Raw genomic sequence first — 17,679 nt, 5'->3', positions numbered from 1 at the left:
CTGTGATCCCGCAGAAATACCAGAGGGAGCTATGTGAAATTTCTGCATATGCAATTGGTAAGACTAGTCACTCGAGCTCTTAAGATGAATGAGATTTCCTTTTTGTCCATAAATAGTTTAGGATTGGTGATATTTGGGTAATAATTACCTACCAACAAAGACAGTTCCAAGTTGAGGAGGAGTTACTTTATTTAGGATGTTTCTATGTGAGCATTAGTTGGAGCCTTTAAAAACTTCTCATAAATGTATTCATCGCTAGCTCCAATTTAAGTAGTTTACTGCAAAAAAATTTAGAAAAATTCAGGATTTTAGCTTTTAAAAAAGGCAATCAGAAAAAAAAATGTCAGATTTTGAGTAGCCACTGGAAAGGCTGGGAAGTAAAGCTAGAGTTTTACTAGAGAGACAATTATCTAATTGGAAAAACCTGCCCAAGGGAAATGACTTTCAGAAGGAAAGTGGAGCTCCGAAAGAACTCTGTTATAGCAGAGGAGCACTACTTCAGACCGCCTATTTCAAAAACTAAAAAGAAAACTTTCCTGATGGATAACTTCATGATCAGGGACCTCCTTGCAAGGCATCTCTCAACAGAGTTAAAGAAAGAAATAATGAACCTAATATTATCTTTTGACATTGATTAAATGCTAGAAAAAAATAAAAGGAATTTGTTTCACGCTGTGAGAGCATTACTGTGTTTGCACACCTTTGCTGTTGGTAATAGGGTATAAAGTTAAAGAGCCCATTTTCTGGAACCAGACTCCTTACATTTAAATTTTATCTCCATTAGTTTCCAATTGGATGTTCTTGGTTTCTTTAGCTGTAAATTAGAAATAGTAAGAGCATCAACCTTGCAAGTTTGTTATGATGTTTAAGTTAACTAATACATATAGAATGCATGGAATATGGCCATATATAACTAAATCTATTTCTTTAAAGAACTTAACAATTATGAGTTTTTAAATTAAGGATATATACATTAGACTTTAAAAAATGGTTCCTCTATAGCCAGACCTAAAGCATCATCTTTATTGTAGTCTTTTCATATTAATTAATAAAAAAGGACATATGCCCACTTTAATCAGACTTAACTCCAAAACAACGAAAAAGTGGGACATTCTTAAATATATCTGGCCCAATGAAGAAGGTTAATAGCCAAAGATATTTGCAGTAACTCATAAGCATGTATTCTTGAGTGATATGTCCTTAAGCACTTGCCCATCTGCCATTACTTGGGAACAGTAGCTTATGGCAATCAAAAACCTGAAACTTTCACATGGTCATGGTTATGAACCAGGAAATGGGGAATTAAGCAGAATCAAAAAAGCAGATGTTGACTCTGAGTCAAGAGTCAGTATAAGACCTCACAAAACGACAGAATGACTCATGGTTCAACGCCACTTAGAACAATGTCCAATGTGACTAACATGTTACCAAATTAAATGCCTTCTCCAGGACAGTCAAAAAGATGGCCTTGGATTTTCTGATGCACATTTCAATAAGCAAGATTGAGATAAGGCAGAGAGAGATCCCGGAAGACTGGGACATTGGGGGTTATGAATATTCTCGGCAGGGACGGGGGAGATTGGAAAATAATTCTTTAAAGCTGCCTTCTTTACATTTACATGTCTTCTGACTTTCTACTGTGCCCTGGAATATAAGATGGTGCTAAGCAAATGAGGATGAACTTCTGCTCTAAAAAAGCTATATGGTTTGCTAATGATTAATAGATTGATGGATAGATAATAGGTTATATAGATATGACATATATCATTTAATATTCATAGAGATTATCAATTAAAGCATTAAACTCCGTAAAGAACAGCTCTGCCTTACTAATTTTCCACGTCATTGTCTCATAACTTAGGGAAAAATCTCATCTACGATCTGCCTTCAGTCTTTACTGGTGATCACGATATGCTGAGCACTATGCATACTTGGCAGTATGCACTGCCAAGAGATTTGTGTGCATTCTACAAATTCAAAGTTAAGTGCTATTATCATCCCCATTGTATAGGTGGGAAGACTGAATCTCAGAAAGGAAAAGTGAATCTCCCCAAATCACACAATTCTCACGTGTGAATTTATGATTTCAAAATCAGGTCACCCTGATTCCATCCTGAGTGCTTTGGCTTTACCAAGAAGCCACCCTCAAGTCAAGCCTTGAATTTTCGCAGTGGATGCCACCTGGGCAGCATTCAGAAATCCTGGTGCCCAGGCTGCACCTGGCACCAATTCAGTAAGAATATCTGGGGTGGAACCCAGGCATCTGTTAAGTTTTTAAAGTTCCCCCAGATGAGTCCAATGTACAGCCAAGGTTGAGAACAACACTCATGTATTCACTCATCACTTAAACACTCATCACTTAAAATTTCATAGCTTTGAATATTTTCTTTACATAAATTTTCTTTACATAAAAGCCTCTCATTTTCATAAATGAAAAAATATTTTCCTGGAAAATTTATGTCCAATTTATGTCTAACTATTCTCAAGACTCCGGAATGCTCCTAGAGAGACCTAATCCAAATGCTTATTTCCTACTGTCATTTTTTTCTTGGTTCATTACTTTTTATCTTATGGATCAGAGTATTTCAATATTTAGTAAATTTACGATTAGCAATAGCATGATGGTTAAGGGTTGAGAATTTGGAGCTGGCGTGTTTAGGTTTGGATCTTAGCTCTATCACTGACCTGGTGGCTCTTTGTGCCTCAGTTTTATCATGTATAAAATGGGACTGGTAATAACAGCTGACTTACAGACCTGTGTAAGAATTACGTTGCATTGAAAGAAGTCCCAGAATAATGCCTGTCACGCAGTAAAAAACTTAATATATTTTAGTTATTATCCTGATTATTTTGTGCATAACAAGAGAATGTGCTTTCCTTTGTCATGTGCATACTCATGTGATGAGGATCTAATCGTTTCTCATGTTCACCAACTCTCCCCAAATCTAAAAAGTCATTTTTTTCTCATCAGAACTAGGCACATAAGGATCCTCTCTGCAGTGCTGTTAAACTGACTGCAAGATACAACTTGGCCACTGAACCAAATACTTGTATTGATTCTTCCGATTTGCGGCTGTTACTGTGTACCTATTTTGTTGTCTTAGAGTCTCACTCAAGCAATGCTGCTCCACTCCCAAGTAGACACTGTCTTAATTAAGACAAGCTCTAGGTCTGGTGTAGCCCACGGAGCTTGAGTCTATTTTAACCTGTGTCATTTTATCACTGCCTCCCACCGGATCAGAATTAAGGGGGCACTTTGCAGTGGATACAGTGGTGAGGTTTCAGGCCTTCAACACTATACACGCAACAGAACGTTGACTCTCAACTGACACAGTAACATTGGTATCATAACCTTACAAGGTTTCTCAATTTAGTGATGAACACTGTTACATATATTTTGCAACTCTCCTTTTTTATTCTGCTTTTCTTTTCCCTATAGATCTCAGCCTACAGGCTATAGATTTTTTTTTTAAGTGAATGACAAACTATTTTCTATACATCTTTTCTTATCCCTATACTGCAGTATATTTTGTTCAAGCCATTTATTTTCTTCCTTTCTCTATTTCTGTCAACATGTGCTATTCCATTTTACCTCTGAGAGGTACATCTTTTAAAGATGGCTAAGAAAATTTTAAAAGAGAATGCGAATTGATTCTCACACAAACGATTCGTTAGCTTTATTTTGAAATTTGAGAACCATAATCAAAATTCACACAGAGAAAAAGATGGGGATATTCACAGAGGGCCCAGTCAAGTTCTAAAGGCTTGATCAGAAGTGAACAGATGAACCGGGAAAGTCCAGAGTCTACACCAAAACAAACAAATAGACCATGGAGCATAATATCAATAGAGGCCATGAAATAGCCAAATATGCTACATTCTCTGAAAGTTCAGATGCATATAGTAGCTGAGGGATATTTGATACCACAGCCTCTGTCCAGAAGGCTAAAGCCAAGACCAAGGTGGCCTGCTCAGAGCTCTGGCAGAAGCCTGTCAGTCTGGGCTCAGCCAGGAGTTTACCAAAGCAAGATGAGAAAAAATTTCCCTATTACTAAGAAATCAATCACTTGGCATTGGAGATATTTGTCATACATCATAAAAACCGTACCAAGGAGTACACTGTGCACATTTGGAAAAACACATCAAGCATGAAATGGCGCCTGGTGCATTAACATGTGCTGGTAACCTTAAACACTTCGCATAATTTCCCAAATTGTCTACATCATACACAGTGAGTAGCTTGACTTGCTCACATATTTAGACAAGAAACTATCATTCCAGACATATATGCTATGATAATGTCATCTCCATTGGTATATGTGCAGTGGCGGTCCTTGCAATTTTATACTTTAGTGCCCATTCTTTGAAAATACATTTATATGCTATTATAAGAGAAAAGACTTAAAATCTTATTATTCTAGTACTTACGGTCAAAATTCCTAATGAAATATATATCAGATATTGACCACATTATACTAAATCATAGTCTTTCTACAGTTTGTACTAGTTATAATAGGACCCAACACTTTTACGTTTCAAAACAAGGGTGGATATAATGGAGTTTTTATACCAGGATGGAGCTGAGCTATTACTACTAAGCTTATTATTCTACAGTGCAAGAAACTTGGGCCCATGTCAGAGCTGGAAGAAAATCTCTCTAACAGTGTTCTTCAAACACTTTGAATGGTGCGACCTGTTTAAAGGAAACACGCAGAACCTCAGTGTCTTCAATTCTAAATGAATAGTATCAAATCACTTTCCCTCAGAGAACTGCTGTGAGGTTAAATAATATGACATAAGGAGAGATCAAATAAAATAAATGGAGATTTATAATAATAACATTATTATTGCTGGCTCTAGTACTAAAATAGCTATCTGATATTTCCATAATTTTTTTTCTCCAGCTTCGTTAAATATTTAAAGCCATAATTATCTTAAATATTATAACCACTATAATATTTTATGAAACTGCTTTTTATGAAAAGTTTGCATACTTTATAGATGTCAATTTGCCAGCCACGTTTTTGCAGGTGTGCTCAGAAATCAGATCCAGACATATGCTTTTCAGTCCTTTAGCCTTCAGCATAAACTACAATCGCTAACAATTTCCTACTAAGAGAACATGGTTTCCATCTAGAAACTTGATCTCAACTAGGACCTCATAACCCTCCAAGGTCTCTGAGGGTATTAGCATACCCACCTTGCTGAGGAAGGGACTTGATGACAAAGAGTGGGGACTAGTACCAAATCTCTCAAGTTTCTAATTCAGCTGCTTTCAATGGCTTCTCAGGACCTCTCAGATCTGCTCCTTCTTTTTCCTTTAGTTTTTACATTTGTAATTACATTATTTAAAGTTATCAATTAATTCAGCCAAAATTCTTCCTTCATTGCCGCATAAGTGGATAAGGAGTCTTAAATTATTAACAGAGGCTAATAAAACAATGTCAAATTTTGTCGGTGGTTTAAAATATTGAGAAATGTCTCTCCAGAGATGCCTGATTCATATTTTCTTACTTCTTGGAACTGTGTTTCTCTCTGTGTGCCAAGAGCCAACCAGAACTGAGAAATGGTGAATGCTGCCACTAGCTTTTTACCCAGCTGTGTAAGCAGCATGATACAAGTTCTTTTCTGTGTCACTGGCTTTACCTTATGCAAATCCCAGTTTCTGTCCTCAGTGTCCTCCCATGGATACTTTAGGGAGAATTCACTCAAAACAATGCTAAAGACGCTCCAAATCCAACGTGTTACCTGAATTCTCCTTGAAAATCATACTGGATAAATTTGAAAACTTGTCAGACAAAAATGTTTTCTCTTATAAAATTCACTGATTAGTCAAACTTTAGGGGAGACAAAAAGCTGGCAGAGACTGCAGACTTTCATTAATTGACTTTAATGTTATTTATTCATTCATTCATTTATTCATTCATTCAATATGGACAGCAGCTGTAACAAAATGATTCGATTTTCACTTCTCATTCCACGGCACTTTATTATTATTGGTCTGTGCATAGCTATCTGTTCACGTTTCCTCATTTTCCCTTCATCCTCCATCCCCAAATATTATTCCTCTTCCCTCACAGGCACTCACAGTGACATACTTACTATAGGTCCCTCTAAGCTATCTTCTGTAAATTCATTTACCTGTATATATGCCTGTAATACTTAAAATTTATAGTTTATAATATACACAAAATGTTCTTTTTTTTTCAACGTAATATTTGGAGCTCTATTTATATTATAATATGCAGAGCTATATCATGCCTTCTGACCACTGAACAGTATTACAAAGATTTTGTGGTCATTCACATTTTATCACCTACTATTCTGATGCACTTCATGATTTAGAGACAATGAAGCTGTGACTACAACACAACAGGTATACTGAATACACCTGTCCTCTGAGTGGGGATTGGGAATTGGGCAGCGGTTGATGAAAGCTACAGCAGAGAAACTATTCTTCTTAACTGGAGAAAGAGGAAGGTAAGTGTCACACTCATCAGGGCTACACTGGCTGACATGGAGACAGAGGACAAAAACTTTTCCCCAGATTAACTACTACAGTTAATCCACTGCTCTGTAATTTGTGTGAGCCCGCCTGGCCTTGCCCGTTAAGCCCATCCTATTTAGTTAGGCCGAGAAGATAGCATTTAAGCTTCTTCTTCAACCATCTTCATTTTCCTTTTCCCAATCTGTTCGGAATCCATGCCCCATATTTCTTACCTTGTCTTCTACCTACAACTTCATGCATGCACTTTAAATCCCACACCTGATAAAGCTCTGACGGGGCTCACATAATTCCCCTTTACTTAGGATTTGCATTCACCCCTCAGACCACTGCATTAGGCTGCTCCAGGAAACATCAGATGTCTCAAATTCAAACTTCAAGGCCATCACAAGTAATCAATATTTCAACAGAGTTTGCTTTATTAAAAGGAATAGAAAAATACGGATCAAATAAACAAAACTGATAGTAATTAGCTGTCACGTTTTAGGAGATATGAATGGTGAGATGCCATTCCTGTAGCAGAGAAAATCAATGGGTAGTACATTACCTTCCAAATACCTGATTAGCCTACCCTAATTGGACTATCACAAATCCACGAGAGATTTATTACAGTACCCTATATTTCATCTTTACTGTCCACATTAGACAATTTGATTAATTGGCCTATATTTTCAGTCACCCTTAAAATTTTTCTAAAAATGGACTCATTTCATTGTGGTATTTCACCAAGGATTTCTCTTCCCTGGGTTTTTTCAGTGATGAGGTTCTACCTGAAAATTGATATAGGATGAACTAATACAAAGAACGCTACGTAAAAAGAAATTCTGTTAGTTTTAAGTGAGTTGGGGATGCAGCACTTCTCTGATGTGATCTACAGGAAACATTCGAGTTACTGTCACATATGCAGACCCTGTTTTGAATACGAAGAGTACAGTTATAGTTTAGTACAACATGATCAGATTTTCAACTCTTTGTTTCTATTCACTTTTCCTAGAAATTTCAAACCAGATTATAAGATGTATAGACTATGATTATAATGCAGTTTTTATTATCAGATAGATGCTATGCAATTTATTAGTCATTAAATATCAAATCACAATTACTGCAATAAGACAATTAAGCGAAAAGACACATACATGTTTTAAAGCACACACATGCAATATGCAGAAGAAAAGAAGAGAATAAAGAAAATATGAAATCAAAAGAGGAATCAGGAAAAATCTATAAGTGGCTGGTGCATGAACTAAAATGTCAATTGTTTAGCAACAGATGCAAATAAAATAAAAATTTAGATCACATGATAGTCTTATTCTCTTGAGGTTTTTTTTCTATTCATTTTAAGTAAAGATTAAGAAACTAAGTCTGAGCCTTCACTATTTCTCCATCTGCTTCAGTCTGTGCTCCTTCTGCCTAGTATTTATCTTTCACCATCCCCTGTGATTATAAACCAGGGAAGTTCCTCATTCCTTAGAGGATGAGGCTAATCTTTACCAAACTTGTTTAAACCGGGACACACACTTGCCTGTTTGGCTCCCTCACTCTCCATCATGTGCCCCACTCTACAAATACACAGATTATTTGGATTCTGTAAGTAAGCCATACAACCTTTTTTTTTTTCTCTGAAGTTTTACTCACCTTATTACCTTTATCTAAAATATTCTTTCCCCATCCTCTGCCCCACAAAATCTTGCCCATCAAAGGTTACTCCAAATGCTACCTCCTCTGTATGACATTCTTAGAAACTTCCCCACTTCCCCCTTCTCCTGACAGAATCAGTCACCTTCCCCTTGCCCGTACTTGGTAGGAGATAGGCAGTTAAGTAGTGACACCATGGTAAGAATTAGAGTCAGTAGCCATATGGTCCCTTGTAGCCATAGTCTACTCTCTTTCCACAGCAAAAGACTATATAATAAATACTGAACTTTGAGTGTCTGTGCTGAAAGAAAAGACTGTGACAATCTTTTATCTTTAGTCCTAATAAGAAACAGGATACAAGTTTCCAAGTGGAGAAATTATGTGCCTTATCAAATTGTTGAGAAAATCTATTCATCACTTTTACCACCAAAGAAACACAAAATATCTCGGGACTACAGCTAACTGCAACAATTTTTAAATACCCCTGAATTTTGCTCAAAATGTTAACCATGGGGCAATGAAGATCCAGGCAGTTCATATTTCAAAAATGTCCTAACTCTCTATATGGGAGATTTTATTTTGAGAACTCTAAATACTCTACAACCTTTTATCACAACTCATGTGCCAAGATCCATGTCAGCTTATAAACAGATTAGCAAATTCAGTTTTGTTTAGATTTACTTCCTCGAGAACATTAGACACCTGGGTTGGACAACCAGCCTATAGTTACAGCAAATATACAAAATCCATACTGAAAAAGCCTGAAATACTTCTTAATGCCATAATTCCCCTATACCTCTGTGAGAACTGGTAACAGAGAGTGTTATCTCCCTTAAAAATGGGGGGACTTCCTTAATACCCTAAGGAGGGCATGTGTGGTGATGAGAACTGGGTATTATATACAACTAATGAATCGGTGAACATATCAAAAACTAATGATGTACTATATGTTTCCTTTGAACATAATAAAAAACAAAACAACAACAACAAAAAAACCCGAGGGGACCTCAAGTGCAATAGTGGGTGAGCCAGCTGGGGCCTGGGAAGTAGCATTCCAGGGAGAGTTCTGTTTACATAGATGCTGTCTTAATCTTCCTCCTTCTCTACCTAGTTCTCTCTTCCTCCTCCTTCTTCTAAATAACCATATTCTTTTTATCACTCTTGCTAAAAGATTTCAACATAGCAACTCATCTGGGGACAGTTGAATGCTGGCTATTACCGTGCTTTCCAAAAACTTCAACGTTCTATCAGTGTGTGTGTGTGTGTGTGTGTGTATACACATTACATTATATAAAATTCCTTTGATATCTGGGAAATTGTAGCTATTAGAAAAAAGAAAGTTACCAGGACAATGGCAGCTCTTAGCATCAAATATCAAGGGACTACAGGGACATCGATCCTCTCAAAGGAACCATAAAAATGTTAAGAGCTAGGTTTTAACAAAGAGTTTGGAGAGAAATTGGTGCACTTTGCTTTCCTTTGCATGATAGGTATCCTAGGAGAGGGCAGAGATATGATCTGAATGAAGATATCTATACTTAAAAATCCCAGGGCCAGAGTAAACTTAACAGGACATGAATATCCCTAGGTCCTAACCCAGATCCACACACCGTAACAGTAACATTACCCAAATATGACAGCATTAGCTACTACTGCTTAACAAAGCACATGTTTGTCCACTTGAAACAACCACCATCTATTTGGCCACAATTCCCTAGTTCAGCAATTTAGGTCGAGCTAGGCTGGGCAATTCTTCTTAGCTTGGCTGGGCTCCCTCTCTCATGCATCAGCTATCATCCAGAGGTATGGCTTTGATATCATCTAGGCTCTTCCACATGTCTTTGCCCTCTGCTGGGAAAACTGACTGGCATTACTCGGATTGAGGCAGTCTCTCATCCACAGCAGGCTTGCCTGCTCCTGTCCATAGGGCACAGGTGGGGTCCCAGGGACTAAGTGGAATCACATAAGACTTCTTCAGGCTTAGTCTCAGACTGGCACACATTTCTACTGAAGCCATACTGCTTGAATATAAGCCATACTGCTACCCAAATTCAAGAGGAAGGGAAACAGAATCCATTTCTAGCTAAGAGATGCTGCAAAATCATATTGCAAAGGGCCATTAACTCAGAAAGGAGGGAAGGATTGTTATAATGTACCACTGTGTGGCAGAGATGTATTGTGTCTTATTCCTAGGGAATCGCTGATTTCATCTCTGTATGATATAGCCTATACACACACACACACACACACACACACACACACACATACATACTTGTGATTGCCCATCCTTAATGAGCTAATGCCTATGTGAAAGCATCACTGTGCCACACATCTGTGGAATGCTGTGAACTCTATCATCAGCTACGAGCTTCTGTTGACATAAAAGTTTTAAGAAAAGAAAATTCCACTTGTTACTCTCTGCTTGCTTGATCCTACGCATCAGTGGCCCAAGAATTTATATAGATGTTTACTGGGTTTTCAAACACAAATTCTTGAACTCAGATCCTGATGCAGACTCAGTAGTTTCAGAAAAGAGATGGCCTATGATGCTGTATATGCTGACCTGCTAGAAGCCTAAGTAGAGATATTAATCAGCATCATGCACACTTCAGAAAACAATCAGTGGCCACACACATTTACTTTCTTATCAGACTCCAGCAGTGATATCATTAAGATTCCCAGAATGTTGAGACAGAAGTACGCCACATGATATGGAACAGGCCATATACAAAAACACTTGGGACACAGTAGGCTCCCATAGGGTTGCGTGGCACTGGGGATCCATTCAAGAGTGTAATAATTAATGTTACAGAGAGGGCTTCTTAAGGATACTGATGTTCAAATGAGAAAACTGACCCAAATATAGGCAAACCACCAGTTTGGGAAACAATGAGATTAAAAATAGGATTATCTGTCGTGCAAAGCATGACCAGAGATATGAGGAAGATTCTTAAGCCCAATTCCTACAACATATGTGGGACTGTCAAGTTCTGTAGGTCCTCATTACTGAATATAAAGTCATTGTTGAGCTACATGGGGAATGACTGTAAATTGGCCAAGAACAAATGAAAACACAGGCCACCTTTCTGAGGTAAGGAACAGAGATTCTATTATAAAATGGTTATCCTCCATTTTCTTAGTGGATTTTACCTCAAGGTACTTTAAAATATACTGATGTCTATGTCCCACCCCTAGAGATTCTAACTTAATCTGAAGTGAGACATAGACATGCAGATTTTAAAAACTGCTTATATTATTTTAATATGGGTTGATTCCTCACTTGAATAGGGAAGAGGAGTTACAGAAATTGGAAGCTGTAAAGGGAGTAACTTCCTTGGTACAAATATTTCAGAGACACTTGATTCAAGTTGTAAACCATCAGTCATCCAGGGAGAAACAGACTATAAAAGGTCTGACACTACTTACTGGCTTGCAAACCTGTCAAAATTGACTATTTCCTGAAAGCGTTATTCATACTTGTAGAAAAGATGCCCTATTGGGGCTGTGCTCTCTTGTCTGTCATAAAGCAGACACGGGGGGGGGGGGGAAGCCTTAAGATTTCAGGCTTATATTGTTGCAAATAATTTTATCATATAAAAATATTGGGGTAGGATTGTTGTAAAGGATGGAATATTTAATACTTAGACTATAATTCAAGAGTGCTTTATTTGTGGGTTTTAATTTATACCCAGAAATTTAATAAAGAGAAGGGTTTCATATTGATTTTTATGTTGCTGGCATTGTATTTGTCGTATTTATGTCATCACGGGTCAATGACACAGTCTCTAGAAAGCTATTTTGGAGTGTATAGCTAAGCATAATTTAATGTGAAAAGTAGAATAGGGATAGGATTTGGGGCTCAGATTCTACGTGGCAATGGGTTAAAAGGACACAGCAATGGGGATACAGGAGGACACAGATCTTACTACATTTCCACTGTGATCCCTAAGAGGAAATTTTTACCAACAATTCCACATTCTGGGGAGAAGTGTCTATATTTATCTTTATCCTATAACTCACCCTTCCCCAAGAGAGTGAGTAATGATGGTTCCTGCTACCAATGAATTCGCAGAAATAATGTCAGTAACACTCAGCTTTTCTCTTGCTTATGGCCTTCTGGGCCCAAGTGCAGTTGAACTTGTTCTCACAGTCCCCAGAGACTGGGCAGACAAAATGCACGTCTGCCAGTAGGCCCACCTAGGTCTCAACCCCATGTCGCCTTCTGTGTCTGACACCCCATAAAGAACTGGGTCAGCCCCACTCTATAGTCTTGTTGTCTTAAAAGAGAGTCTCAGGTCACCCACCACACTCTACAATCCAACTTTACCAGCAATAAAGGTGATGCAATAATTTGCCTCATTTCACTCTTTGGGTCAATTTTTTTATTTGTCACTATCAAGAAAGAAAAATGAGAAAGTGAATAGTCCATATATGACCCCCAAAACATTGCTAAAAGTAATTAAACTAGTAAACAATATGATTCCAATGTACTCATCACTAAAATATCTTCAATTGCCAATATCACTAAGATTTGCTTTGAAAGATCCATATGCATATATGTGTATGTGTGTGTGCATGTGTATGCATGCACGTGTGTGTGTGTGTGTGTGTGTGTGTGTATAGGGAGGGAGAGAGAAAGAGAGAAAGGGAAGGAGGGAGGGCAGGCGGGCACTCTCAAAGCAGGTCACAAATATATATAAGTATATATGTATATATATGCATATAATATACACACATAGATACATATATAATATACGCACATATATGTTTATAATAAATATAAATGTGCATGTATATGTGTGTATGTATATTAAGCCAGCTTATCAATTAAGCTTAATTATTTAAATACAAGATTCTTTAATTTGATAATATAAGATTCTTTACTTTGAAAATATTTTTTTCATAAACCCTAGGAATCCCTAGTGAATTTATAACATTTTTCAAGAACATAAGAATTTTAGTGAAAAAAGCAAAGGGAAAACAAACAAATAAACAAAAAAACTCCATAATTTACTCACCATAAAATCTGAAGTATATCACTTGAAATCTGTTTCCTTTGCCTAATCTGTAAAAAGAAATAATATTAACAGATGCCCTTCCAAAAACAATTATTTCAAGGCTTAAATAAATTGAAAAGAATTAAATCCTTATGTGAAATTCAAAAGACCATGCAATTGTTATTGTATTTACTTTCATTAAAAATAAATAAGGGCTTAGAATAAAAACCAGACTCTTCTTCCCAGCTGTTCATGATTTTATCAACCATTGAGAAATTAGAAGGCAATTTAATAAACTTATCTAGAAAATTACATGCTATTAACAAAAGTTATATTCTCATCAAAGTTGTAGTAACATCTGCAAACATTTTTAACCCATTCCTGATAAATTACCTAGTAACGTGTTCACATTAGCACATGGAGGCACTGTGGAGTTGACCAGGTCAGAACAGAAGCCTTAGAACTGGAGAACTTGGGCTCAACTCCCTTATTAGTTCTGCGGCTTGATTGATCTCCTTAACCCTCTGAGACTCAGTTTTACTCATCTATAAAATAATGTCTACCTCATAGGGTTGTTTGAAGGATTAAATTTGATAAGCATATATTAACAATTTAATGCAGTACCTGGCACATACTACTAAGCTCTTATTAATAAAGAAGTATTTGTTTTTTATTAAACACGCTTAAAATGCTAATGTCTTTATAATTTTGCTGCAGTCTTTCTCGAATATTTCTGCCAAATCTCAGCTCAACTCATAATCAGGCAATATAAAATATATAATAGCTCAGAAAATATGACTGAAATGTAAAAAGAAATAAAAAACAATTCAACTAACCAAATATTATCTTGCTTTTTACATCACCAAGTGGCATAACTGAGATTTTGCACTAAATTGTCTTGTTTAAACTTACATGACGAAATTGAATAGCTCTATTGGCAGCCTGTAGGCAAATCCTTAGATACAGCTGTGAATGGCCAAATCACAAGTCTATATATCAGTCCACTTGTGTCTTTATTTTAATCACATATAACAGATTTATGATCCCTTTGATGCTAAATAAGAATTTCTGAAAGTCCAAGGAGAAGATCCAAGCATCTGTCTTCTCTAAAAGTAATCACATTAGCACACTGATGAATAGTAAAGGACTTCTGCCAACTTGAAAGTACTATACGGCAAAGACAGACAGACAGACCCTATCAAGCCCCAAAGAATATAGTTTTATTACAATTTATTATGAATATACCTAATTCAAAGTGCAGATTTTCCCAACACAACTTCATCCAACAAGATAATGTATATTTGTTACAACCGACCCAAGATCTACAACACTATTTCACAGTTTCCAAATTTATTCCTAGAAAGCTAGAACTAGACTTCACAGGTATTTCATCACCATTTGCAAGTTTCAAAGCTTGGAAATATGAAATAGCAGATGAGTTTATTGACCTCATACCTTAAAAACTCGTATTTAGTGATAAATGACTATCGTGTAGGCACACTTGAAATCCACTATGCCTTTGGACTGAACTCACATAATCTTACTGAAGTTAAAAAACAGGGCAAAATAACAAAATTTTGAAAACCTCGCTGGGTGTGGAGCCTGCTTAAGATTGTCTATCCTTCTCCCTCTGCCCCTCACGCTCTTCTCGCTCTCTCTCTCTCAAAAAATAAAAAATAAATAAAATAAATAAAATAAAATAAAATAAAATAAAATAAAATAAAATAAAATAAAATGGTTATAAACTCAGGATGTGCAAAGAATAGCAAAAGACAGGAATAAAGATACCAAACAAGAAAAGGAAATTTCTAATTAATCAATATTTTTATCTGGTTATACAAAAGAGCCACAGAGTTAAAAAATAAAAACAAAACAAAAAAACACATATTAATGCAAGTTTCAGAATATCAACAGAAATGTGTAATTAGTATTATGGGAGTAAATATATCACAGGAGGTGGAAAACTGGCATAGACAAATAGCACCCACCTTTAATCTAGTGAAACACTAAGTCTGGGGCACTATGGATAAAAATGCTTTAATCCATATGCACAACCCTCCAAAAACGAAAGTTTTGCATATGTATGTACAAAATGCTTTTTAAGCATATACTTAGATCCTCTTAAAGTTAACAATATGCAATCTCATTTGAATCCATTACTGAATGCATAGCAGCTTTTTACCTTTGTGATTTTCAAAGAAGTGATACTCAAAATACAACTAACAAGAAGTGGTAGTTTGTGAGCCTTATTTATATGCACGCGCGCACACACACGCACACACACGTGAAAAATAAAAAGATTTGATAACATTGTTAACAATAACACCATTTGGAGTTCAAAGGCAAGAATAAATATTATGGACTAGGATGACCAATGAAAATGTTTTGGAAATGGAAGAACTTAAAGAGATTATTCAGGGATGGACTGAGAATTGATTACAATTTTATAAAAGAGAGGAATGTATTAGATATGAGGGCAATGGCATAATGAAAACATTTAACTAATTTATAAGGGAGCTATTTATAAGACTAGAATACTGTAATTGGACCAAAGTTTCAGGAAGTTAAAACAATTGGTTATAAAAGTAAAATTTTATCCTGAAAAATGAGTACACTGAGAATTTTAGTAAGAAAATGCCCATAATGAACATTTTCTTAAGGATCATATAACCATCGCCTCTTGTTTTGAAGATCAATAGCTGAATTTTCCTTCGAAAACAACCCCTCCTGGACTCTTAGTCCACAGATCCATGGTAAATGTGGAGGTCATCTCATTCTCCAGGTTCCAGGTATGGGCATTGGCCCCAGGTCTGGCCAATTAATATATTACTACTCCTTGGCCAGGGATGAATTCTTAAGACTTGCAAGGCCAGTATGACAGGATGGGGACGTTTGTTGGAACAGCTGAAAAAAGAAAGTCTTATTCTGCTGGGTTTTCTAGACTATGAGGATGTAACCCAAGCGATGCTTGGAGTCACCAATAGAACCTTCTTGAGAATGAGAACCACACAGAGAAGAACTGAGAGATGGGGAGAAATAGCTTTCAGGTAACAGACTTCTTTGGGACACCTTGATACATCTGTGCCTGAATGTAGTTTGATGCTGAGATGATCAATTACATCAGTGAATAAATTCCCTTTTTGGTGTAAGCTAGTTTTCAGAATGGTCCCTAATTCTTGCAACCAAAAGAGGTCTTATTCACTAATAGAATGAACATGTTGAACTGTGTCAAAAAACAAGGTCTGTAACTATGGAAAGGGAACACCCCAAGTTACAGAGTCAGCATTGCTCCAATGATTTACCACTGAGAAAGAAAAATGCTTGCCCAGTATCCTACTTCCCTTAGAGAGAAAGATGGGTGGAGTAGGAAAACCATGGAACAGGGAATTAGTTTAACAGACAGCACTGGAAAGCAAAACAGCTGACCTCATAAAACTAAGGCTAAAGATGGGTCCTGAGCTACCATCCAGGGAAAGTGGTGAGCCATAAATTTATGGTGAAAACACAGTTTACAGTTAAGAACATAGTTTTTGAATGTAACAAATATCATCAGAATCTAAAAGGGAGGGACGTCTGAGTGGCTCAGTTGTTAAGCGTCTGCCTTCGGCCCAGGGTGTGATCCCAGGGTCCTGGGATCGAGCCCCACATCAGGCTCCCTACTCTGCTGGGAGCCTGCTTCTTCCTCTCCCACTCCCCCTGCTTGTGTTCTCTCTCTTGATGGCTGTCTCTCTCTCTGTCAAATAAATAAATAAAATCTTAAAAAAAAAAAAAAGAATATAAAAGGGACTAAAGAAACATCTTGAAAAAAATCTAAGTGTTTGGGAGGCAATGTAGTTTTTTGTATACAGAAAAGAAGCATGAAATGTGTGGTTCAGAGCATGGAAGTAGATGAAATGGCTTCTGAGGAACTGATTAAATCTGTAAAACTAGTTTTTTAAATCAAATATTTCTGCCATCCTTTCCATAAACCAAGCACATAAGATTCATTGTAACCCAGCCTTTAAAAGAAAACTTCAATAAATTAAAATTGTGATATTATCTCCAAGAGAACTTTGGGGGGAAAAAAAACTGCTACTATCCACCTGAACATGTTTCATGTAAGAATTTGATAGATAATAGTTTAACAAAGTACCTTCCAATAGGGAGATGCCAGTGTTTTAAAAGTTGACAAAGCTGTGTCCATTTGGGATTTCATGAGACAGACTGAGGAGCAAGTGGAGCTACTGTGGACCAAGTCAACTGCAGATTAAGTAGAGTGTTTTTTCCAGTTTTTGCAAAGTACATAACTTGGCTTCAATGTAATGATGATATAAAATAATGTACTTCTATATGTGACCTCAAAGTTTTTGTGCTACAGAATTTTCAAAAACAACAACAACAACAAAAACCCAGAAACCTACATAGAGAAGGAACATTTTTAGAGGGGAAAGAAGCTCCAGTGGCAGGGATGGGACACACCTTCCACCCAAAATAATTTCTAGACCTCAGAAAAGGAGGCCTCAGTGGAAGCATGAAGAGGACTCGATCCGATCACCACATCCA

At 36.7% G+C, this 17,679-nt stretch overlaps 1 long non-coding RNA gene across 1 annotated transcript in view; it reads right to left on the bottom strand.

Annotated features, from left to right (window-relative positions):
* Positions 1-17,679, bottom strand: part of LOC123000956 (uncharacterized) — a 41,389-nt gene that overhangs the window by 20,941 nt on the left and 2,769 nt on the right. The window contains exon 3 of the long non-coding RNA XR_006409377.3: positions 13,159-13,205. This is a non-coding gene — a long non-coding RNA (uncharacterized LOC123000956). The remainder of the gene's footprint in view (positions 1-13,158; positions 13,206-17,679) is intronic.

Source organism: Ursus arctos, unplaced genomic scaffold (genome assembly GCF_023065955.2).
Source record: "Ursus arctos isolate Adak ecotype North America unplaced genomic scaffold, UrsArc2.0 scaffold_20, whole genome shotgun sequence".
Lineage (NCBI taxonomy): Eukaryota > Metazoa > Chordata > Mammalia > Carnivora > Ursidae > Ursus > Ursus arctos.
Note: the sequence above shows the minus strand (reverse complement) of the source record. Positions and strands in the feature narration are given on the sequence as shown.